Below are 23,045 nucleotides of genomic sequence, written 5' to 3'. Positions count from 1 at the left end.
ACAGTATTTTTAAAGTGATTGCAGTACCAGTTTTGGCCACAATCCTACATACGGTACCTTTAAGTAAAGATCATGTTCCATGAAGATATTTAGTAAATTTCCTACCGTAAATATATAAAACATGTATTTCTGTGAGTGAATGCTGCACAATCATGAACATAAATGAACAACTTTAAAGGAGATTTTCTCAATGTTTCGATTTTTTTGCACCCTCAGATTCCAGATTTACAATAGTTGTATCTCGGACAAATATTGTCCTATCCTAACAAACCATCAGTGGGAAGCTTATTTATTCAGGTCAAAACATTTACCCATGTGACTGGTTTTGTCGTCCAGGGTCACATTTTGTATGTTTATGGCACTAAATTATATTTACGCTGTATTTATAATCCATTTATTCACTTTTTGAGCATAGACCTGAACATTTTATTTCCAACTTAAACTGTCATAAATCTTGGATGCTTTGGAGCGACAGACTGAAGTTTGATGTCTTTTTAAAGACGACACTTGGCAGATTAATGCTGAAGTGAAAAAAGTCACAGAATTTTACGTTTATTGTTATAAAAAATGTGCTAAAATACTATTTTCAATTTATCGATTCAATCAATATTTTGTTGACAATCTGCTGACAATATACAAAATATAATTTTAACTATATTAAAATGTATTTAACTCAAATATTTAAGTGCATATATATATATATATGTGTGTGTGTGTGTGTGTGTGTGTGTATGTGTATATACTGTATGTGTGTGTGTATATATATACATACACACAGTATAGGTAGTATATAGTATATATACACACACATACACAGTATATACATACATATATACACACGTATATATATATATATATATATATATATTAGGCCTATATACTAAACATACAGATTCATTACAGTCTAAGGATCTCAGTTGTGACCCTTTCAAATGTTTTCTATTGAATATTAAACCGGATGATCTCTCTCTGCAATCCCCTTCATCACCAGATATCAGGCAGTAATGACTTCAGCAGCGTCTATAGTAATAATTCACTGCAAGGTTTTTGTAATATTTCCGGGTGTGTCCTGTTAAGAAATCGCACCTCAACTAAACGTCACAGCAAATGAATTTCACTCAGCAGTCAGTCGATCCAAAACCAAGATCTCTGACTAAATTATGAGGAACTATTAAGTGTTTTCAGCTGACCAATGTGGCTTTCCACAATATGAAACCGATGCAAAACGAAGTCAAGGCTTGATTTTGGCGTAGCACACAATGGAAACTGTTAGCCACTAACACATAAGCTGTTGTTGGAGTTTGCGAGAGTGCAAACAAGTCGACCCGCGTCCAGTGTTTGAGGTTGACACGCAGACCGAAGCAATGGCATTACCATTGAAAACCAAAGGAAGCGGTCATGAGGGCCACCCAGGTTTTCCATAGGTTCAGGAGCCAGGGAAAGTATATCTTGGACGTATCTCTGGCCTAGCCTTGCATTTCCTACAATTAATATTGTGCTGGTCTCTGGTCCCCATTCATAAATCATACCTGTGGTTTTGAATGGCTTTTTTTTGTCTCAGCAGTGGTGCTGTAACTAGTCGGCTCTAAATCTCTGAGTGAGCGCTTCACTCGCTGGCACGCGTTCTGAAATAAAAGAGATCGATCGGGGATCTGTGTGTCTCCCCTCGTGCTGAAAGAGGGATGATCCTCGGCATTGGCTTTTCTTTCAAATTCATTGCTTTTTTCTCTTTCTGACCAGCCCGTTTGAGCACAACAAGGACGCTTGGAGGAATGGAAAATCCTCGCTTGGTGGCATAGATTATGTGAGTAATATTTTTTTGTTGTCAGACAAAGACGTTTTCCATTTGGCGTAAGGAACAAGGGGCCTGGCATCTAGTTGGAAACAAGAGTCTCCTTTTTCAGTAGGGTTTACATGAGGCATTGTATTCCACTTACAATTGGTTTAAAGGGGTATTTTACACAAGATGTAAAATAAGTCTCTGATGTCCCCAGAGTGTCTATGTGAAGTTTTAGCTCAAAATACCCCACAGATATTTTTATGTATCATGTTAAAATTGTCAGGGTGAGCAAAAACGCACCATTTGTGTCTGTTCCTTTAAATGCTAATGAGCTGCTGCTCCCGGCACAGGGGGCGGAGCTTCAAGAGCTTGCACTCACACACATGCACTGAAAATTTTAAAAATGTCAGCCTTTTATGTTCAAACTGGAGTCAGACAATGATGGAGAGACTCAAGAAGAAGGGACAACATGTAGAAGCAACAGGACATTTCTGAATGGTTAGTTGATGAATTTATGTAGCTTATGTGTAGTTATCTTCTAGTCACTGATTAGCATATTCTGTCACGATAATCTATAAATTGCGTTCCCGGGGGCGGGGTTTATGTACATTTTAGGGTTGGTGATGTCACTAACCCAGGAGGAATGTGGGGTAGTCTCTACCAGCCGTTTGTTGTAGTCCTTAAAAAGTGATTTCTTTAAAAGCAAATATCTCCCTTTGCTTTGAACTTTGAGCGTTGTAACTTTGCAGATGTTGTTTATGCTCAAACAGCAACATTACACACTAACTAAAGTTAGAAAAGTCAAATCATAATCAACCACCCCAAAGCCCAGTCCGAGTGAAAATGCTCCACGTAAACACATCGATCAGAATAAAAATGCACAAACCGATTGAAATTTCAGTTGTTTTGATAGGAGTGGGATAATCCTATTCTAATCCGTTCGATGGGACATTTAGGCCTGGATTCACAGACAGCGCTTAGATTAAACCAGGAATAGGCCTTAGTTCAATTAGGACATTTAAAGTCCCCCAGTGGTGGAAATCCAGCTTTTAAAGTAGTTTATGTTTCTATATGGTGTTTTTAATATGCTTTAAGACAAATCATGTGTAAATTCATAAGTCGACAGCATTGCTGAGTATTTCCTCTTTAAAACTGCAGTGAACCAAAGACAGTCTCAAACACACGCTTTGAAATCGCTGGTGTTTCTGACGTCACAAACTACCTTGTAACCAATCAGATCAACGTGTGATCGTCCACCAGTGGATCTCTGAGCTGAGTGAGTGAGTGGAGGCGGGGCTCATTTGCATATTCATAGAACCGCGTATACTAAATGAGGCAAGGGTGTCGAGTTACATTCAAGATATTTTAAGACATTAAGACTTTTTTTCCAAGGAAAAAAACGTTTAAATATGTCATTTTAGTGATCAAAGATGAGTTCTAAGGGATGAAGTTGACTACTTTCAAGTCTTATACTTATAATATTATATTAGATTAGATTGCATATACAACAAAAGTAAAACAAAAGTTTCAAACCCCCATTATTAACCATTATTTTAAAAAAAGGGTTAACAAATTCTTCTTTATTATGCATAGTTGATCATCATGTTTATCTTTACAACCTTTCATGAAAATGCAATAACTCTCCGTCTCTAAAATCTTGCTTTCAGGTGATGTCATCAACCACCTGTCATAAAGAGACTTTTTACGAGCCAATCAAATCCTGAAGGGGTAAATCAAGCCCCGCCCATTTTTAAAAACCCATTTTCAACCATAAAATGACACATTAGGGAAGTAAAATGGCCTACTAATGCTGCTTCATGTTGACTTTAAGGGAGAAGAGCTTCAATACCACATAATGTTTCCAAGAATGGCTAAATAATATTTCCACAGGCAAATTCTTCTAAGTGGATGCACCCAATGTGGGCAGAAGATCCCTAAATAGAAACTCTTATGAAAGGCTACATCAAATAGTGGTTTGGGCTGCAAAATGACTGATCTATCATACCACCTCAGACTTAAACGCTCCCACAGATTTTCTGTTTTCACGTGCCAAAACTATCATATAAACGGGCTTTTTCCAAGCCATTCCGAGGCTCTGTCAGGTAAATCTTTTCCGCCTCAAACACCCCGTATTGTTGGCCTTAGAAAAGAGTTATCATTGTAATGTTTCTAACACAAATGCAATTGTGCATTGTTCATTAGTTCACAGTGCATTAACTCATGTTAACAGATACAACTTCTAATTTAAAAAAATGTGTTTGTAAATGTTGGATTTAACACAAACTAAATGCTGTAGAAGAAATATTGTAAGTTCATGTTAACTAATTTAATCTAACCTAACGTTTACAAATGACACCTTATTTTAAAGTGTTTGTTTTTTCTTTACCTGAAAAATTCATTTGAATATAATATAATATAATATAATATAATATGTATATTTATAGTCAGTAAGATTTTTTTTAAAGAAATTAATACTTTTGTTCAGCAAGGCTGAATTAAATTTATCAAAAGTGACCGTAAAGACATTTATTATGTTACAAAATATTTATATTTCAAATAAATGCTGTTCTTTAGAACTTTCTATTCATCAAAGAATCCTGAGAAATAAAATTATCACAGTTTCCACAAAAATATGACCGTTTTTAACATTAGTAATAATCAGAAATGCTTCTTGATCATCAAATCGTCATATGATAATGATTTCTGAAGGATCATGTGACACCAAAGCTGAATTTTCAGCATCATTACTCCAGTCTTCAATCAGAGGAATAAATTACGCATAAAAAAAAAAACATTATTTTAAATTTGTATAATATTACACAATATTACTGTATTTTTGAACACACAAATGCAGCCTTGATGAGCATAAGAAAAAAAAAAGAAAAAAAACATTAATTTCTAATCATATATTAATATTTCCATTGCAAACACCCTATATGGCCTCAGAAAGCTGCATCTGTGTAAGTGTAGGTAATGTTTCAAACAAACACCATTCGTCCTTCACCATTCTCCATTTCCACGGCCTTTGAAGTGCATTAATCGGCAGATGATTGCACCCATGGGACTTCTGGTTTCCAGGGTCTCGTCGTCGTGTTTTCAAGAGCCCGTCGGCCTTTTGTTCGTGCCATTTTAGGCATTGGAGGAGCAGATGCCCGGGGTGCTGACAGTGGGCATGCCAACACAGTCCAACAGCTTCCATAAACACACCCGTAGGATTAGTCAGGCCGTATTTAACCGGCATCAGCGCTTCATCAAAGTCAACACTAAAACATACATGACGCTTCTTCAATAAACCACGAGCGCGGCGAAGAAAAGCTCCCAAATGTGCAGATGGCCTGTGGAATTTCTAAACAAAGAGATACCCATCTATTATATCGAAACCATTTTACGTTTTATTTGGACCTCTGGTGTCTCTCATCACTCTGGAAACATGACAGTAATTATAGCCATCAAGGTGTTCCCTTGGAAACGCCGGCCAAGAACTGCTTAATCTCCGAACCCCCGGCTGACATCGTGCCGTAGTTTATTTTAAAGTGGCTGAAGTATGTAATGGCCGTAATTGCAGACAGACCAGATTTATACAGACAACTGTCAGGAGGGCTAATCCATAAATCTGCTTAACCGGTACTCTGAGAGTAATACTGTAACACAACGGCACGGCGCACCAAACTTTACTTGAGTAAAGCGATTTGTTTAATCGCTCTGTAAATGCAGTGACGTGCCTTGGTCTGTGGTGAACGCTGATCGGAGGGTAGAGACGTCAAAAGCACGTGATTTAATGGCAAGTCGATACTAATATTAACAAAAAATGAATGCTTATATTAGAATATATGGACTTTGATATGCTAATAAAAGGATGCATGCGTTAGGGCTGTGCAACGATTAATCACATCCAAAATAAAAGTTTGTTTACATAATATAAGCGTGTGCATTTTGTATAATTATTTTGTAAATATAAATACACACACATGCATGTATACATTTAAGATTTTTTTATTTATATATAAAATATTTATATAGAAATAAATATAGAAATTATATAAATAAATTATATATATACAGTATATATCAAAAAAGGTACAAAGTATAGTATAAGATCAATGTGATAAATATAAGATTTAAATATGTGGTAAATTAAATAATAATAATAATAATAATTTACTAAGTTATGGAAAAGGGGTAAGATTAAATAAGTGTAAACTTCTTCCTACTCATTTTCAGACATGTCTATGTTGGCTAATGTTACTTATTGTTTATTGAAAGTTATGCTTATTCAACTTATTAGTAAATTTTAAAAATAAATAAATTTTCTGAAATAAGTTTCTTCATTCATTCATATATACATGCAAATATTTCTTAAATATATACATGCATTTGTGTGTATTTATACAAAATAATTATACACACTACACACGGTTATATCATGTAAACACAGACTTTTATTTTGAATTCGATTAATCGTTGCACAGCCCTAGCGTGTGTCGTGTGCTTGTGCATTGTGGGTAATTGTGGCCGTCCATCAGTGCATGTGTTGCTCAAAGATGCAGGAAATATGAGAACAGTTAATTTAGAGATTTATGGCTACTTTGCTGCCATAGCGTGTCTTCTTTCAGACTTATGAAAAGAAAACATCCAAAATACACAGTTACGTTTACTGCACCTCATCTATTTGCATTTGTAGATTTCAAATATAATGCATATCTTTAAAGGCGGGGAGTTTTTTATCTCAATGGTTTTATTCCTATGTATGTTCTGAAGGTTTTTTATAGTATATCATTCACTTGGTTTAAATGGTGAAAATGTATTTGTTTTTTCTGGCTGATGACAGTATTTTTTTGTGATTTATGGAGTTATAAAAAGAGATATTTAAAATCCCCTCTGTAACTATAATATGTTAGACATTTCAGAAGACTTGTAATACAAAGTTTTTCGATGTAATTTCTCGATTTAATCAAAATAATTAGATATTTATTTTAAAAATATGTATTGGATCTATTTATTTAAAATATATATATGTGCATATGCATTAGGCTGTGTAAATGTAGTCTAACATACCTGGCACTCTCATTAATATTAATAATGTGAAAGTGTTCTGTTGCTATGGCAACACTTTGAAATATGATCTTATTAGCTAATGCATGTTCTAACATAAACTAATAACAATGAATAATATTAATTTTTTTCAGCATTTAATTCATGTTTACAGATGCAACTTATTTAAAAAAAATGTTTTTTATATAATTTGCATTTTTAAACTATATTCTGCGTTCAAAAGCATGTTAGTTTTTGCAGTGATATTGAAGTTTTAAGCACTGAAATGTTCATACTGTATTATCACTAGGAAAGGTTTAAAGTTTATTTATATAGCACATTTCATACACTGTGGTAATTCAAAGTGCTTTACACCCTAACACTGACAAATAATTAACTGGTTTGAGTAGGAGAAACTTAAATTAAACTAATTAGTTCAGTCAAATTAACTTTTATGAGTATTTAGCACTTTATTTTTCTCTCAAGTTCACAGAACTGATATATTTTAAGTAAACTGAACTGTTTCATTGTTTTGAGTTTTATGAAATTATTTCTTTTAATTTAGACGAACTTAAGTTTAACTGAAACGGCTGGGATGTCTATTTCCCAGCATGCTTTGCCGATGGCACTCGAAAGGTAGAGTAAGTGATAAAATTAAGTGTAATATAATGGTTCTTTTTTTGTGATAGATTAATGTTAAGTGGGAGATTTAGTAGTGATTAATGTTTTGTTATGCTAATTTAGAAGAGTTTCTGTTAATGTTGGTTTTAGGATGATTACCATCATGGTGACGAGTGTGCATGAGCTGCAATCATACAGCAAGTGCTACTGTATATTGTCAACATGTTAGCAAACTAGCTTGTTAAAGCTGGCTAAGTTTATACTAATAAAAGTGTTCACATTGAGATTACATGAAAGTTTAAAGTTAAATGCATGAATTAGTGTACTCAAACATTTCAAGTTAAGAACAATTAAAATGTGTAAAAATCTGCCAGTTCTGCTCACTCAAACTTTGAATTTCTTAACTTAAAAAATTTGAGTTTTGCCAACTTACTCGGGTTTACAGTGCAGAAAGGGATTAAAATAATCAGCACAGAAAATTAAACCAGTTATCAAAGGAATTAAAAGAGATGATATACAGATAAACTTCTCATCATGGCAAAACACTAGAACACTGTTTGTAAATGTTTGGCACTTGTGATTGAATGAATCGTATAAAGTTGTTCATTGGTGACGTGTGTAAATGAAGCTTTCTGTAGTTCCCCGACAGCGGTGTGTGTGTAAGTAATCCGTTCCAGGCAAACGCTGGACTTGTAAATGGTGTGCTAACAGCAGCTCGCCGGCACAGGATCTCCTGCAGGGACATGCAGTCACTCTTTTCCTCTCGACTGTAAAACACTATCATCGCAGAACACAGAATCATGTAAATAGATTTTAGATGAAGTCGTGTAAAATGCACCCCGATTTATTTCCAGCGCTGATCCTCTATTCGGGCTTTAACGTCCACGAATGATGTCATAATTTTTACGCAGGATAAATGTGCCCTGGATGATTTAGCAATTACCTCTCCAAAATGTTAATTTAAAGGGAACAAGAGCTATTAAATCACACGAATAAAACTTTAATGTTCCCGGGGAAGGACGAATGGAAACTGAAAAGCCCCTGGAGAGAGAAATGCGCATAACATCAACAATCTAGGCAGCAATGTGAAGCTAAGACGGCGACCTTTGACCTCCACGCTGAGCCTTCGCTCGTTCATCACCGGCCCTAAAACTCCCTTAAAAGCCCCGTTTACAGTGCCTGGCGCACTCGGAGTGAAATATATCCCGGCGGATAGACAGAACGTGTCAATGAGTGGGATTTTCTTTTCTTTTTTTTTTCAGGACCCACATCTGTCTGTTATCGCGGAGCAGGGAGACGATCGGAGCCGTACGGGATGATTTACTCCAGGGAACTCGAGGCGAGAAGCTCATTAATTCCGGGGTCATTCCGTTTGGACGTAAATTGGTTAAAAATCGGAATGTGTGGACGACTTCCAGACATATACAAAGAGTTATGAAATCGCTCCCCTCTTTGTTTCCTCTCCTCCCGACTCCGAATGAAAGCGCTCCCAAATAACTGGACGTAAATCAAGTGGGCTTTTTCGTCGGCGGTCCCAAATCCCAATCAGAGGGAGAGGGGAACGGCCTGGAACGCCGGGCGCTTATTACTCGGGTAAATATGGTGTTGTTTTAAGCGATTACCGACCGTTGGTGATTTCTTACTCCCATCCGCTCCCGAGGCGGGGCCCGTCATTTGTCTCAGGCCCCAGGAAAAAAGAAAAAAAAATGGGACAACTGCGAAGAACACTTGAGCTTAGTAGGAGCCCAATAAATTATGTTAATGCACACATTTTAAATGTCTCATATTTCTCTTGGCCTGTTATCAAGACGCTCGGCTGAGAATGTAAACTAGCTTTGCTGCCTCGTCCACTGCTCAGTATTTAATGTTATCTTCATTTGAAACATTTCTGTTTATGTAATAATAGTGGTAGCCAGATTTTTGCAGATGCCTGAAGGTTTTTGTCTGGCTCGTTTCTTGTGGATGACGCTGTAATGATAACCAGAATATATGTGCACACTGCAGATGAATACCCTGTTTTAGTTTTCATGTAACATCTTGTTTTTTTATTTTTTTTATTCAATGTTTAACTCTGATCCTGGCCACAAAAATAAATACATTTGATTTATTTCCACATTTGGCCTATATTTTAGAATTGAAAATGTCAGTTCAAATATAAATTGTCATAGAATAAAACTATTTGTCAGTGACTCTTTTTGCTAGTTACATAATACACCAGTAGGTGTGAGTATCATCGACTCAACCGATTCATTTGAACACATTGATTCATACAGTTATGAAAGAAAGGGGTTGTGATTCATTGAATCAGAACTGATTCAAAACAAGAGCACCGATTTTACACAGTAACCAAATTATGAGTGAATCATTGAATCATTAACTCAACTGATTCATTCAGGCACACTGATTCATTCAGTTATGGTAGAAAGGGGTTGTGAGTCATTTAATCATTCACTGAACTGATTCAAAACAAGAGCACCGTATTTATCCAGTAACCAAACTATGAGTGAGTCATTTGAGTCATTAAACCAACCGATTTATTCAAGCACACTGATTCATTACGAAAGAAAGGGGTTGTGATTCATTGAATCATTCACAGAACTGATTCAAAACAAGAGCACTGATTTTAATCAGAAACCAAATTATGAGTGAATCGTTGAATCATTAACTCAACCGATTCATTCAAGCACACTGATTCATTCAGTTCCAAAAGAAAGGGGTCGAGTCATTGAATCATTCACTGAACTGGTTCAAAACAAGAGCACATATTTGAATCAGTAACCAAATTATGAGTGAATCATTTTGAATCATTCACTCAACCGATTTGTTCAAAAGCACTGAGTCATTCCACAATGAAAAGAAGCAGCTGTCTTTATGAGTGCCTCATCAATTATTCACTGAATTAATTTGTTTAAAAACACCAATTCATTTAGAAAGGCCATTACCATGTGTTGCACAGAGATGCTCTACATTTAATGTGGTTTGTTTTCAACTATATTTGTTCGTTGGAGTGAACATTTCTGGTAATGTGGTGTAAAACATAAGTTATTCGAAATGAACATTTGTTTATTGAATTAATTGTTGTATAAACGCAATCTCAATCACAATCATGTTTTTGTGACATGTTTTTGCAACAAAGAACACAAATATTCTAAAAGGGGAATATTAAATTCTGAAATAAAGCATGTTATATTATCTAATATTTAATACACCAGAAATCTTGCATGCAATACAAATGTTTGGGTTCTTTAAAGAATTCAAAGCTATTAAAGCAAAGTCTTGAAAATGTGCATTTGTGAATGTAAAATGTTGCATGGCAAAGAATAACAAAATAATTGTACGTGATCAGATCAGCAAAGCTCTTTCTTGAGTGATATTGCACTTATTTCAAAACAAAAAGGGTTTTCTCCATTATATGTCTCTCTCTACTATACGATTCACAGTTGATTTAGGCAAACGAGAAAGGAAAAAGAGCAAGACAGACAAGACCACATGTGTGCCCTATAGACCAGGTTTAGTTTCATAATGGAGACCAGAAAGCATTAGTGGTTGTGGAGTGAAGGAAAACCGGCCGGTTGAGGATAATCAGTGGTTAGTTGTAGTTCTCCGAATCCTTCACTTCCTATTTCACTCCCTTTCATTTTGAACAACAACCTGGTCGATTCAGCCTTACATTACGGTGCAGTCGTGCACTGTTTTACACATTACTCTGTTTGCTGTAGTCGTTTCACACAGCCAAGCTGTTGCCCAATGACACTGAAGTAGACGGGGTCAGTTATGCAATCCAGTGGTCAGTCACCAGTAAGTCATTGTGGGTCTGAGGTCACTGTCATGTCTTCTCTCTTCTAGATGCAGTTCGTTCAGTTCATGCATCAGTGAGACTTTATGTTCTTGTTGAAGCATAGATGCGTACATTTGGGGGAACTCTTGTTTACACTGCAGGGTTGTTATAGTTAACTAATTAACAACTTACTTGAAATAAAATAAACATTTACTGAAATAAAATAAAATGGTACAAAAATCAACTTTAATTTTATTTCCGCTAGCAATATTTCTCATTTTCAGTTTAACTTGATGCACCAAAATAAAACTAAAATAAAAAATGTATGAAAATTACGTAGACATATATTTTTTTTTTAAATAATAACTTGACAAAGACATACAACACACACACAATAAAATGACAAACACACAATAAAATTACTAAGATTTTAACTAAAAAAAGATATAAACAGACAACAAAGTGACTAAAAATATAACTAAAATGACTAATTTAATAAAAATGTAATAAAAAAATTAAATGTAAAACTAAATGATTTTTTTTTTACTAAAATAGTTAAAAATAGTTACAAAAACACAACAAAATTACTAAGATTTTAACTTAAAAAAATGATAAACAACAATATTACTAAAAATAAAAACGCACAAGGAAAGGATTAAGATTTGAACTGAAAAATTATATAAACACAATAAAATTACAAAATATTTAACAAAAAAATGCACAACAAAATGGCTAAGATTTTAATCCCAAAAAAAGACACACACTAGCAATAGTAAAAAAAAAAAAAAATACAAATGCAAAACAAAATACTAAGCTTTGAACTAAAATGTTTTTATAAACCCACAATAAAATTACAAAAAATGACAAAAATGCACAACAAAATTACTAAGATTTAAAGTAAAAAAATTATAAACATACTAACATTACTAAAAATGTAACTAATAAAATGACACAAACACACAACAAAATTACTGCAACCTTAACTCAAAAAACCCCGCCAAAAAACTAACAAAAGTTGCTTAGACGAACTACGATAAAAGTAGAAAATACAAAGATAAATCAAATTCAAAATAAAAAAGTATATCTCGATTACACTAAAATAACACTGCATTCTCAGAACTGTCCACCCTATGCTTTTTTATGCTGTCCTAAAAGACTTTCACAGCAGTTTTTAAATGTATAAGCATGTAAGGTTTATGAATATGAATGCGACTAAAGGGCCTTTAATATCGAGATGAAATTTTATGATGTCTGAAAATATAACCAGATTTGTACATAATCATCTAAACCTCAGTGTATTGTTTGTTCACATCACTAAATTAAACTGAGCAGTAATATAGTGACGTTTGACTCTCTGATCTGAGCCGTCAAGTGCTGCTTGTCGTCGAGCTCCAGGACCTGAAGGAAAGCAGGTGTATGTTTTCAAAGCTAGTGATCCATCACAACAGCACCTTCACAAAGGCCTGATTGTTACAAACAGCGTGTTATTAGAGGGTGTGTGAAGGTCTGCCGCCCGTCCCGCTAAAACACAGATAAAGTGGGATTCCAGACAGGAGGGGAGTGATGTTTATGTTTGTGTGTGTGTGTGTGTGTGTGTGTGTGTCTGACAGGTCAGACCGGGTTCAGAGACATGATCCTTCTCCACCAGCTCATCTGCCGTTAAGTGTACGGGTCGTGGAGGAATCCCGTCTGAACCTTTCGCCTGTCCAAATAAATAACCCGAAGTGGCACTCGAGACAACGCAGCGCTCGATGGCTTCCTCTGTGTGTTTCCTGAAGTCAGAGCCGATCTCTGTGCGCCTCCATCATGATCCTGCGCTGGACGCGGGTCGAGACCTGAGGTTGTAATGATTAGCTGATGGATGTTACGCGTCTGAACTCAAACATGTGTCGGAGGACGGAGATAGAGAGAGATAGAGCAGAGGCGGATGATATATTGATGTTTATTTGACAGCAAACTGTTTGTTTTGATTGGTCATTTAAATATGGCATCTTGTAGGCGTGGGTGGTACGACTAAAGCCACCATATATCATAATATAGTTGTTTTTGCTGGAAATCCAATGCAACCCCCCCCCCCCCCCCTCCCCCTATTAGTTGTGAAGTGTAGAAAAATCACCCAGTCCTAATATCACTCCTAGTATTTTTGAAGTATGCAATAAAGTATGGACATAAGTATGCATGGATGTGATAGATGACCAGTTTTATATTTGCATTTAAAAATATTAGCAGTATATCACTATGACCTATGAGCTGTATGATCAAATACTGAGGAAAGACATTTTTGCACATATTGGATTAAAGCTGCGACGGTAGATTTGTAATTTGTCGGGTGCTTTCCCTTGCAAAACTCATGTGTTACATCACACAATCATAATACTACTCATAATTTGCAGAATGCAATATGTACTGTGCATAATATTCATCAAATGGATGACTATTTATTATAAAACAAATTATACTGTATCCCACAATGCAGTGGATGAACCAGCAACGTGGTTGTGGTTCTTTACTTCTGGTTTTGTGATTAAAATACTGAGTAAATTTGTGCACATATTGGACAATATTTTTGGGTTTTTTAAGTATTTGGGTGTTTTTTAATCCTAAAGCTACTTGTAATAATTTGTAAATAAATACTATGCATAGTATGTGAAGTATGCATGGATCTGATAGATAGCCTTTTTTAAATGTTATATTTGCATTTAAAAATGAGCAGTATGTCATCGTGCACACTGTGTGGAACACTGTATCCCACAATGCAATGGATGAACCAGCCACAATAGCAACTATGATCTCGTTCTACACTTTTAGCCGTCTGGTTAAATACTGAGTCAAGAAATGTTTGCACATATTAAAGAGCGTCTTGTTTCCTCAAAAGGGAACTAGATTTTTAGGTATTTAAGTGTTTTTTTCTTTTTTTTCTTGCAAAACTCATTGCTATAATATTTAGGCGTCATAACGCCCAATCCTGAAGCTGCTTGTAATTTTCAGTATGCAATATGTGTACTATGCATATGTGAAGTATGCATGGATCAAATGGATGACTAATTATATAGAGCAGTTTGCAACTGCATTAAGACTATCCCACAATGCAATGCAGTCAATTTGACCTTGCACTTGCAGTGTGACAGATGCAATATCAACTATGGCTTTTTTTTTAGTGCACTTTCTCCACTTTTGGCTGTCTGATCAAATACTGAGTCAAAACATTTTCTCACATATTGGATTAAAGCTGCAAAACTAGATTTTTGGTTTTTTTTTACATGCTTTTCCTTGCAAAAATGGTTGCTATGTTACTTCAGTATTGTATCGCCAAATTCTAAAGCTACTTGTAATTTGCAGTATGCATACTGTGTGTGTAATATGTGACCCTGGATCACTAAACCAGTCACATGTCACACGGGTATATCTGTGGCAATAGCCAACAACATTGTATGGGTCAAAATTCTCGATTTTTCTTTTATACCAAAAATCATGAGGATATTAAGTAAAGATCATGTTCCATGAAGATATTTAGTAAATGTCCTATCGTAAATATATAAAACATTTATTTTTGTGAGTGAATGCTGCACAATTGCGAACATAATGAACAACTTTAAAGGAGATTTTCTCAATGTTTAGATTTTTTTTGCATTCTCAGATTCTCAGATTTTCAATAGTTGTATCTCGGCCAAATATTGTCCTATCCTAACAAACCATACAACAATGGAAAGATTATTTATTCAGCTTTCATGCGATGTATAAATCTCAATTTAAAGAAATTGACCCATGTGACTGGTTTTGTGGTCCAGGGTCACATATGCGAAGCATGCATGGATCTAATGGATGACTAACTACTGTATATTTACTAAAATAATGAGCAGTTTGCAACTTTACACACTACATGAAATACTGTATGCTTCGATGCAGTGGATGAACCAGCAACAGGATTATTTGGTTCTCTTTATTGACTTTTGGCCTTCCTATCAAATACCGAGTCAAGACTTTTTTTGCACATATTAGATTAAAGTTGCGAAACTTGTTTTTTAGTGTTTTGTTTGGTACTTTCCCTTGCAAAACTCATGTCTTGTATCACTCAGCCATAATTCTGACCATAATTTGCTGTATGCAATATACAGTTGTAATTTAAATTATTTAACCTCCATTGCAAATCAGGTTTATTGACAAAATGTACAGACTTTCAGCTGTTTGCAATGAACAAATCAAACAAAAGTAGTTGAAATAGCTCAACACAACAAATCAAGTGGTTTCCCCAAATTCAACTGAAAATGCAACTTTTAATGACTTCTGCATTCTCAAAATTGTTCAACCCCTTCATGGCAAGCATGTTTAGTTCTTAGTAAAAAGCCCTTTTGCTGTTCTGACCTGCTGCAAATGAGGTGTAAAACGGGTGAATAATTTTGAGACTGCTGAAGTTATTAAAAGTTGCATTTTCAGTTGAATTTGGGGAAACCACTTAAAACATATATGGTTTGCCAATAAACCTGATTTGCAATGGGGGTTGAATAATTTCGATTACAACTCTGTGTACTGTGCATAGTATGTGAAATATGTATAGAACAAATGGATGTCTTTGCAAAAAAAGAGCAGTTTGCAACTATGCACACTACATGAAATACTCAAAATGTAATGAGAATATCAACTATTTTTTCATTTTTGGCAGTCTGATCAATAAAGACATTTTTGCACATATTTTGATTAAAGCTGCGACAGTGGATTTGTAATTTTTTGTCAGATGCTAAATGTATAGTATTAAAACCGCATAACTAGATATTTATTATTTTTAAAAGTAGTGTTAGGTGCTTTCCCTTGCAGAACTCATGACTATAATACTTGGCTGTTGTGGGAAGTTGCTAGTGTGTTGTTCGGAAATAACTGAAATAAACGCACTGTTATGAATACGGTTTTCTAAAAATAGTACACAGTATGTACTGTGAAGCATGAAGCCATCACTATCCCAGTTTCATCCACAGATGGACATAAAAGCTGATTTTATCAGCTTAAACCGGGATATTGTTTCACTTTAATTTAGTTATTCATTCACAGATGACCAGATTCCCAAATAAAGGAGCTGATCTCTGACTCTTACACACACACACACACACACACTCGTCCGTGTGTGTGTAACTCTCTGAGCACACTGTGTGCAAGGCATCATTAATCGTGAACGCTAATAACTGTCAGCGCTGCTCACGTCTGGTCTGTGTGTTACAGTCTGTCAAATGAGGAATTTGCGAGGAGATGTGAAACCAAGTAACTTTCTAAAAATCACTCACCTTCTTTTTCTTGCGTTTGGATGACAGTTTCTGTGGTAACCGTCGGGCAGAAACCAGTACAGCTGACCTGCACGTCTGTGCTTGGAGACTGGAGGCTGTTTCAACATCAACATAATTATGAAAGAATTAAGTTTTTCTCATCATAGTTCTGTTCCGAAACCTACAGTAGTAATGTCCTACCTAGACAGCATTTCGAAGCATTATACGAAGTGCAGTCCTGGCGCAAAGGCATTCGAAGGGAATCCCAGAATGCACTGCGATATAAAGTCTTTGTGGATGGTTGAGAGAAATGTTGATTATATATCCTATACTGTTCAATTGATTTTTGCACGCCAAGGCTGCTTTTATTTAAACAAAAACACCGAATTTTTTTTGAAATATTATTACAATTTAAAGTAACTGTTTTTTTGTGTGAATGTATTGTAAAATGTAATTTATTCCTGTGATTTTAAAGCTGAATTTTCAGCATCATTACTCCAGTCTTCAGTGTCACATGATCCTTCAGAAATCATTCTAATATGAGGATTTGATGATCAAGAAACATTTCTGTGCTTTGCACTGAACATTTCATTGAAAAATCCATAATAGTAATTTGCAGTATTAATGTTTGATTGTATTTTAATTTATTTTAAAGGGACATTGATGAACAGATGGGTGCATTTAAAAAAAAAATGTCTTTGTGTTTCTAAACTTTTGAATGGTATTGTTTATGACAGATTTATGCAGATTTTCTCATGTCGATTAGAGGCCACATGTGTGTTAATACAGTCACTGGAAATCTATTGATTAGCTCGGTGTGATCGAGAGTCTGACAGAAGGAAAAATTTGACTTTTTTTGTCCATATAATGGATGTCAACACTGACCAGAATATCTCCTTTTATGTTCCTTAGAAGAAAGAACAGGTTTGAAATGATGATGATGACAACATTCATTTTTATTAGTTAACCCTTTAACGTGCGTTTAATAATCAGAGATGCTGTTATCATGGTAAATGTACTATATATTCAAATATTTCGCAGTAAACTTCAAATGTATTGTATTTTATACTTTAAACTGCAGTAGGTCAATAATTTCATGTTTATTTGATTATATTAAAATCATTGAGCTTCATCTTGCCTTGTAAAAGATGTTTGGTACACAGTCTTATATTTTTCTCATTTTGCTTCAAATCAAAGTTGGTGAATTACCTGGTTTGGTTAATAGAGAAAAGATCTTTCAATAAGGAGATCTGATCTATAACGAATATGAATGTGTGAAATGCCTTATATATATTATTTTTTAGTTTGCGAGGTGAATTAATCATTTCTGTTTCCTGTACAGAACCTATGGGATGCTGTTCTGTGAAAACTGAACTCGTTCACGATCGATCATCTCTATTGAGTTCCCTTTCGCGTCGTCTTGCGTGTGAATATTTTGATTGGCTAGGCTTAAACTTTCGGGACGATGATGCGCTGTCCCGTCGACTGCGTCGTTCACGTTTGTTAGAACTAAATGTTACCGGCGATTGACAGCGTTTCATACGTATACTCGCCAACACTGATTTTTACTCGCATTTTGTGCTGGCTGGGAAGAACATTTTGAGACTGGACTTCTTGTAAATTTAATTAAATGTCCCTGATTCACTACGATCCACTGTTGGTGACCTGTGACACTGGATGCTCTGCATCATAATAGAGATGCACCGATATTAATATTTTGGGCGATACCGATAACCGATAATTATTTATATTTGTAAGCCGATAACCGATATATTGGCCGATAAATCTAAATCCAAAGTTTTATATAATTTTTGAGAGCCGGATTACAAAAACAAAAGTCTCATCATTAAAGGCCATGTCCCAAACACACAGTTATGAAGTTCTCATTATAATTTTATGTAGCCGATATGACAGACTTTATTGCACTTTACTATTTTTCTTTTTTGAAGTGATTCCAATCACATTTCAAGCATTTCAAACCCATCATGTTGAGCATCTCAAGTGTCTCAGCTGGAGGAAATAATACATTATTTATCAGCTTTAATATGTCGGCCAAATGTTCTTATCGAGCCGATAACTATAACATTAAAAATGATCATATATAGACTGATATTGTGGCCGATATATCGTGCGTCCCTGCATTATAACGTGATGTCTGTGGTTCTCTTAATGTGGAATAGTTCACACTTGATTCACAGGATTGTATTGCAGTGAAGTAACCTCTGCTGAAGTGAGTTCCTCATAAACCATTTCTCTTGCTTTCTGAGCTCCGTCACTCCCTTTATCTCATTTCTCTCCTCTAATCTTCACTGTTTGCTTTGGAACACAAACAAGACAAACTGTGGGTTAGTGTCGTGTTTTTCTTTAACAAGCCGAGCGACCAAACACACACACACACACACACATCTCTCTCCTCCTCACAGTCCGTCAGCTCAGATAATGAGCTCATTATCATTACATTGATGAAAAATGGGCCTATTAAAGACAGGAGCGCAGCTCAGGGTGGTCCTTCAACACTACAGCTCCATTACGCTGATTTTAATCGCTGTCTTTTCCAAACAAATCATATCTCAGATCGGCTGCGTGTTTTCTTTTGAACTGCATGCGGCTGAAGAACCACGTCGACACTGATGGGTTTGTTTTTAGTTGTAAATGAAGAGCTTTTTAATAAGCTTCACTGCTGGAGATGTTCCTGGAGACAGGACAAGAGTTTATTTGATTAGACGCATGAATTGTGTCAACGTACACTGTAAAAAAACAAACAAACAAAAAAGATTTCTTGTAAAGTTGTAAATAAAACAAAGATTGCTAGAGTATGTTTTACAAGAAAATACTATTTCAGTTTTTCCATTTCAAAATTTTGCATTTAACTCCATGTGTTACTTGCTGTTTCTTTGTAGATAATTGTAAAGTTTAATAGCAACTTCTGAGTGAAAATTATGTTGACACTAATTCTTTGCAGTGTATTAAAGTAAAGCTACAATGTACATAAAATGGTTGCTAGATGGCTGCAGTGGTGTTCTGGATGGTTGCTAAGGTGTTGCTAGGGTGCTGTTCTGGTTGGTTGCTAGGGAGTTCTGGATTGTTGCTAGGGTGTTATTCTGGTTGGTTGCTAGGGTGTTATTCTGGTTGGTTGCTAGGGTGTTCTGGATGGTTGCTAAGGTGGTGTTCTGGTTGGTTGCTAGGGTGTTCTGGATGGTTTCTAAGGTGTTCTGGTTGGTTGCTACTAGGGTGTTCTGGATGGTTGCTAAGGTGTTGTTCTGGTTGGTTGCTAGGGTGTTCTGGATGGTTTCTAAGGTGTTCTGGTTGGTTGCTAGGGTGTTCTGGATGGTTGCTAAGGTGTTGTTCTGGTTGGTTGCGAAGTTCTGTTTTTTCAATATGGTTTGGTTCCCTCTTTTAATGTGGGATTTTTCACATAATCACATCACTATCTTTATTGACAGCAATAGTGTAAGTGATGCTTAAAGCAGCAAGACATGCATACAACCTGATTAAAGCTTTATAGTTTCGTTGTTCTTGTATTTGTGCAGATCATCATCATCATCATCCTGGTTACTTTCCGTGTGCTGATAAATTGAGTTTGAGGATGTGAAAAAACACAGATAGGCATCATTTAGGGAAGAGGTTTAAACACAAGGACAAAAATAAAACCTCATCTGTATTTGATGCGAAACTAACTCGACTAAATCAAATGACAAAAAAAAAAAATCATAATTGTACATGTTTTCTCAAGCAAAGCTAATTTTGAAAGTCTACTGAAAACGTCTTACATTTTTTGACTTAGAAAAGAGACACACACACACACACATACACACAGTACATGCATGCATGCATGCATACATACACACACATGCATATTTATATATATTTAATTATTATTCAAATAATATTACTGTGAAAAAACAAAATGTTCCCTTGTTGTTTTACATGCAGAATATTAATTAATAATTTTTTTTCTTATGGTTTCGGGGTAAACTATGGCCCTCTTCCTGACATCATGAGATTCATCCTATAGTAAGATTTGATTGATCTGCATCAACTTTTGCTTGTTTCCGGGTTCATGTACGCTTACAGCGCTGTGGTTTGATGCTCACGTTTGATTAATTCAATAATGAGCCATCGGACTTTCATGGCTTTGCCATTCATCGGCTGAAACCATTAACTTGAAACGCACCATAAATTCAAAAGCCACGGGCGTCACGATTATAGAAACTGAGCTAAATATCCTCTTTGTTCCACCTTTGATGACAGTAATTTGCTTTTCGCCGTTGCAGGCTGGTTGAACTCATCACTGGTTATAATAACCAGTGTAAACGTCTTTAAATATGCTTTACCGCAGAGACGTGATAAATCTCCGACAGAGGAGCGCTTAACTCTAATTAATAACAAACTACAAGAGAAACGTGCCACAGAGTTGGCGAACACCGTCCTGAAAACGGCCCATTTATTGCCGGCTTCGGCCTTTACATTAGTACCAATAACAGTCTGTGATTGGACTTAAGTGTGCGCACAAGGCATTACTTTAAAATCATGCAGGTGTTGAAAGCATTCTTCAGTAGTGCGAGCCCAAGTGGGAAAGTCTCTAAGTGGCAGCCGGGGTGTTCTGGTTGGTTGCTAAGGTGTTGCTAGGGTGTTGTCCTGGTTGGTTTCTAGGGTGTTCTGGGTAGTTGTTAGGTGGTTTCTGTTCTGGTTGGTTGCTAAGGTGTTGTTAGGGTGTTCTGGGTGGTTGATAAGGTGTTGCTAGGGTGTTTGCTTGGTGGCTGCTGGGGTGTTCTGGTTGGTTGCTAAGGTGTTGCTAGGGTGTTGTCCTGGTTGGTTTCTATGGTGTTCTGGGAAGTTGCTAGGTGGTTTCTTGAGTGTTCTGGTTGCTTGCTAAGGTGTTTTTAGGGTGTTCTGGGTGGTTGATAAGGTGTTGCTAGGGTGTTTGTTAGGTGGCTGCGGGGGTGTTCTGGTTGGATGCTAGGGTGTTGTTCTGGTTGGTTGCTAAGTTGTTGCTAGGGTGTTGTCCTGGTGGGTTTCTAGGGTTTTCTGGGTAGTTGTTAGGTGGTTTCTTGAGTGTTCTGGTTGGTTGCTAAGGTGTTGTTAGGGTGTTCTGGGTGGTTGATAAGGTGTTGCTAGGGTGTTTTCTAGGTGGCTGCTGGGGTGTTCTGCTTGGTTGCTAGGGTGTTGTTCTGGTTGGTTGCTAAGGTGTTGCTAGGGTGTTCTGAGTGGTTGATAAGGTGTTGCTAGGGTGTTTGCTAGGTGGCTGCTGGGGTGTTCTGGTTGGTTGCTACGGTGTTGTTCTGGTTGGTTGCTAGGGTGTTGTTCTAGTTGGTTGCTAAGGTGGTGTTAGAGTTTTCTGGGTGGTTGATAAGGTGTTGCTAGGGTGTTTGCTAGGTGGCTGTCGAGGTGTTCTGGTTGCTTGCTAAGGTGGTGTTCTGGTTGGTTGCTGAGGTGTTGATAGGGTGTTCTGGGTGGTTGATAAGGTGTTGTTCTGGTTGGTTGCTAAGTTGTTGCAAGGGTGTTGTCCTGGTTGGTTTCTAGGGTGTTCTGGGTAGTTGTTAGGTGGTTTCTTGAGTGTTCTGGTTGGTTGCTAAGTTGTTGCTAGGGTGTTGTCCTGGTGGGTTTCTAGGGTTTTCTGGGTAGTTGTTAGGTGGTTTCTTGAGTGTTCTGGTTGGTTGCTAAGGTGTTGTTAGGGTGTTCTGGGTGGTTGATAAGGTGTTGCTAGGGTGTTTTCTAGGTGGCTGCTGGGGTGTTCTGCTTGGTTGCTAGGGTGTTGTTCTGGTTGGTTGCTAAGGTGTTGCTAGGGTGTTCTGAGTGGTTGATAAGGTGTTGCTAGGGTGTTTGCTAGGTGGCTGCTGGGGTATTCTTGTTGGTTGCTAGGGTGTTGTTCTAGTTGGTTGCTAAGGTGGTGTTAGGGTTTTCTGGGTGGTTGATAAGGTGTAGCTAGGGTGTTTGCTTGGTGGCTGTCGGGGTGTTCTGGTTGGTTGCTAAGGTGTGTGTTGCTAAGGTGTTGTTCTGGTTGCTTGCTGAGGTGTTGCTAGGGTGTTCTGGGTGGTTGATAAGGTGTTGCTAGGGTGTTTGCTAGGTGGCTGCCGGGGTGTTCTAGTTGGTTGCTAAGGTGTTGCTAGGGTGTTGTTATGGTTGGTTGCTAGGGTGTTGTTCATAAATTCAAAAGCCATGGACGCGTAACGATTATAGAAACTGAGCTAAATATCCTCTTTGTTCCACCTTTGATGACAGTAATTTGCTTTTCGCTCAGTTTTTTTTTATATCGTTGCAGGCTGGTTGAACTCATCACTGGTAATAATAACCAGTGTAAACGTCTTTAAATATGCTTTACCGCAGAGACGTGATAAATCTCCGACAGAGGAGCGCTTAACTCTAATTAATAACAAACTACAAGAGAAACGTGCCACAGAGTTGGCGAACACCGTCCTGAAAACGGCCCATTTATTGCCGGCTTCGGCCTTGGGAGTCTTTACATTAGTACCAATAACAGTCTGTGATTGGACTTAAGTGTGCGCACAAGGCATTACTTTAAAATCATGCGGGTGTTGAAAGCATTCTTCAGTAGTGCGAGCCCAAGTGGGAAAGTCTCTAA

General features: G+C 36.6%; 1 long non-coding RNA gene across 3 annotated transcripts in view; it reads left to right on the top strand.

Annotated features, from left to right (window-relative positions):
• Window positions 1–23,045, top strand: part of LOC309482154 — a 95,788-nt gene that overhangs the window by 47,634 nt on the left and 25,109 nt on the right. The window contains exons 2-3 of one of the 3 annotated variants that reach the window (XR_014200240.1): window positions 1,741–1,804; window positions 12,821–13,277. The exons of 1 other annotated variant lie outside the window; for it this stretch is intronic. This is a non-coding gene — a long non-coding RNA (uncharacterized lncRNA). Of the gene's footprint in view, window positions 1–1,740; window positions 1,805–12,820; window positions 13,278–23,045 lie in introns of those variants that run through there. One more of the 3 variants, XR_014200239.1, reaches the window with a different exon arrangement.

Source organism: Leuciscus leuciscus (assembly GCF_965113295.1).
Source record: "Leuciscus leuciscus genome assembly, chromosome: 19".
Lineage (NCBI taxonomy): Eukaryota > Metazoa > Chordata > Actinopteri > Cypriniformes > Leuciscidae > Leuciscus > Leuciscus leuciscus.
Note: the sequence above shows the minus strand (reverse complement) of the source record. Positions and strands in the feature narration are given on the sequence as shown.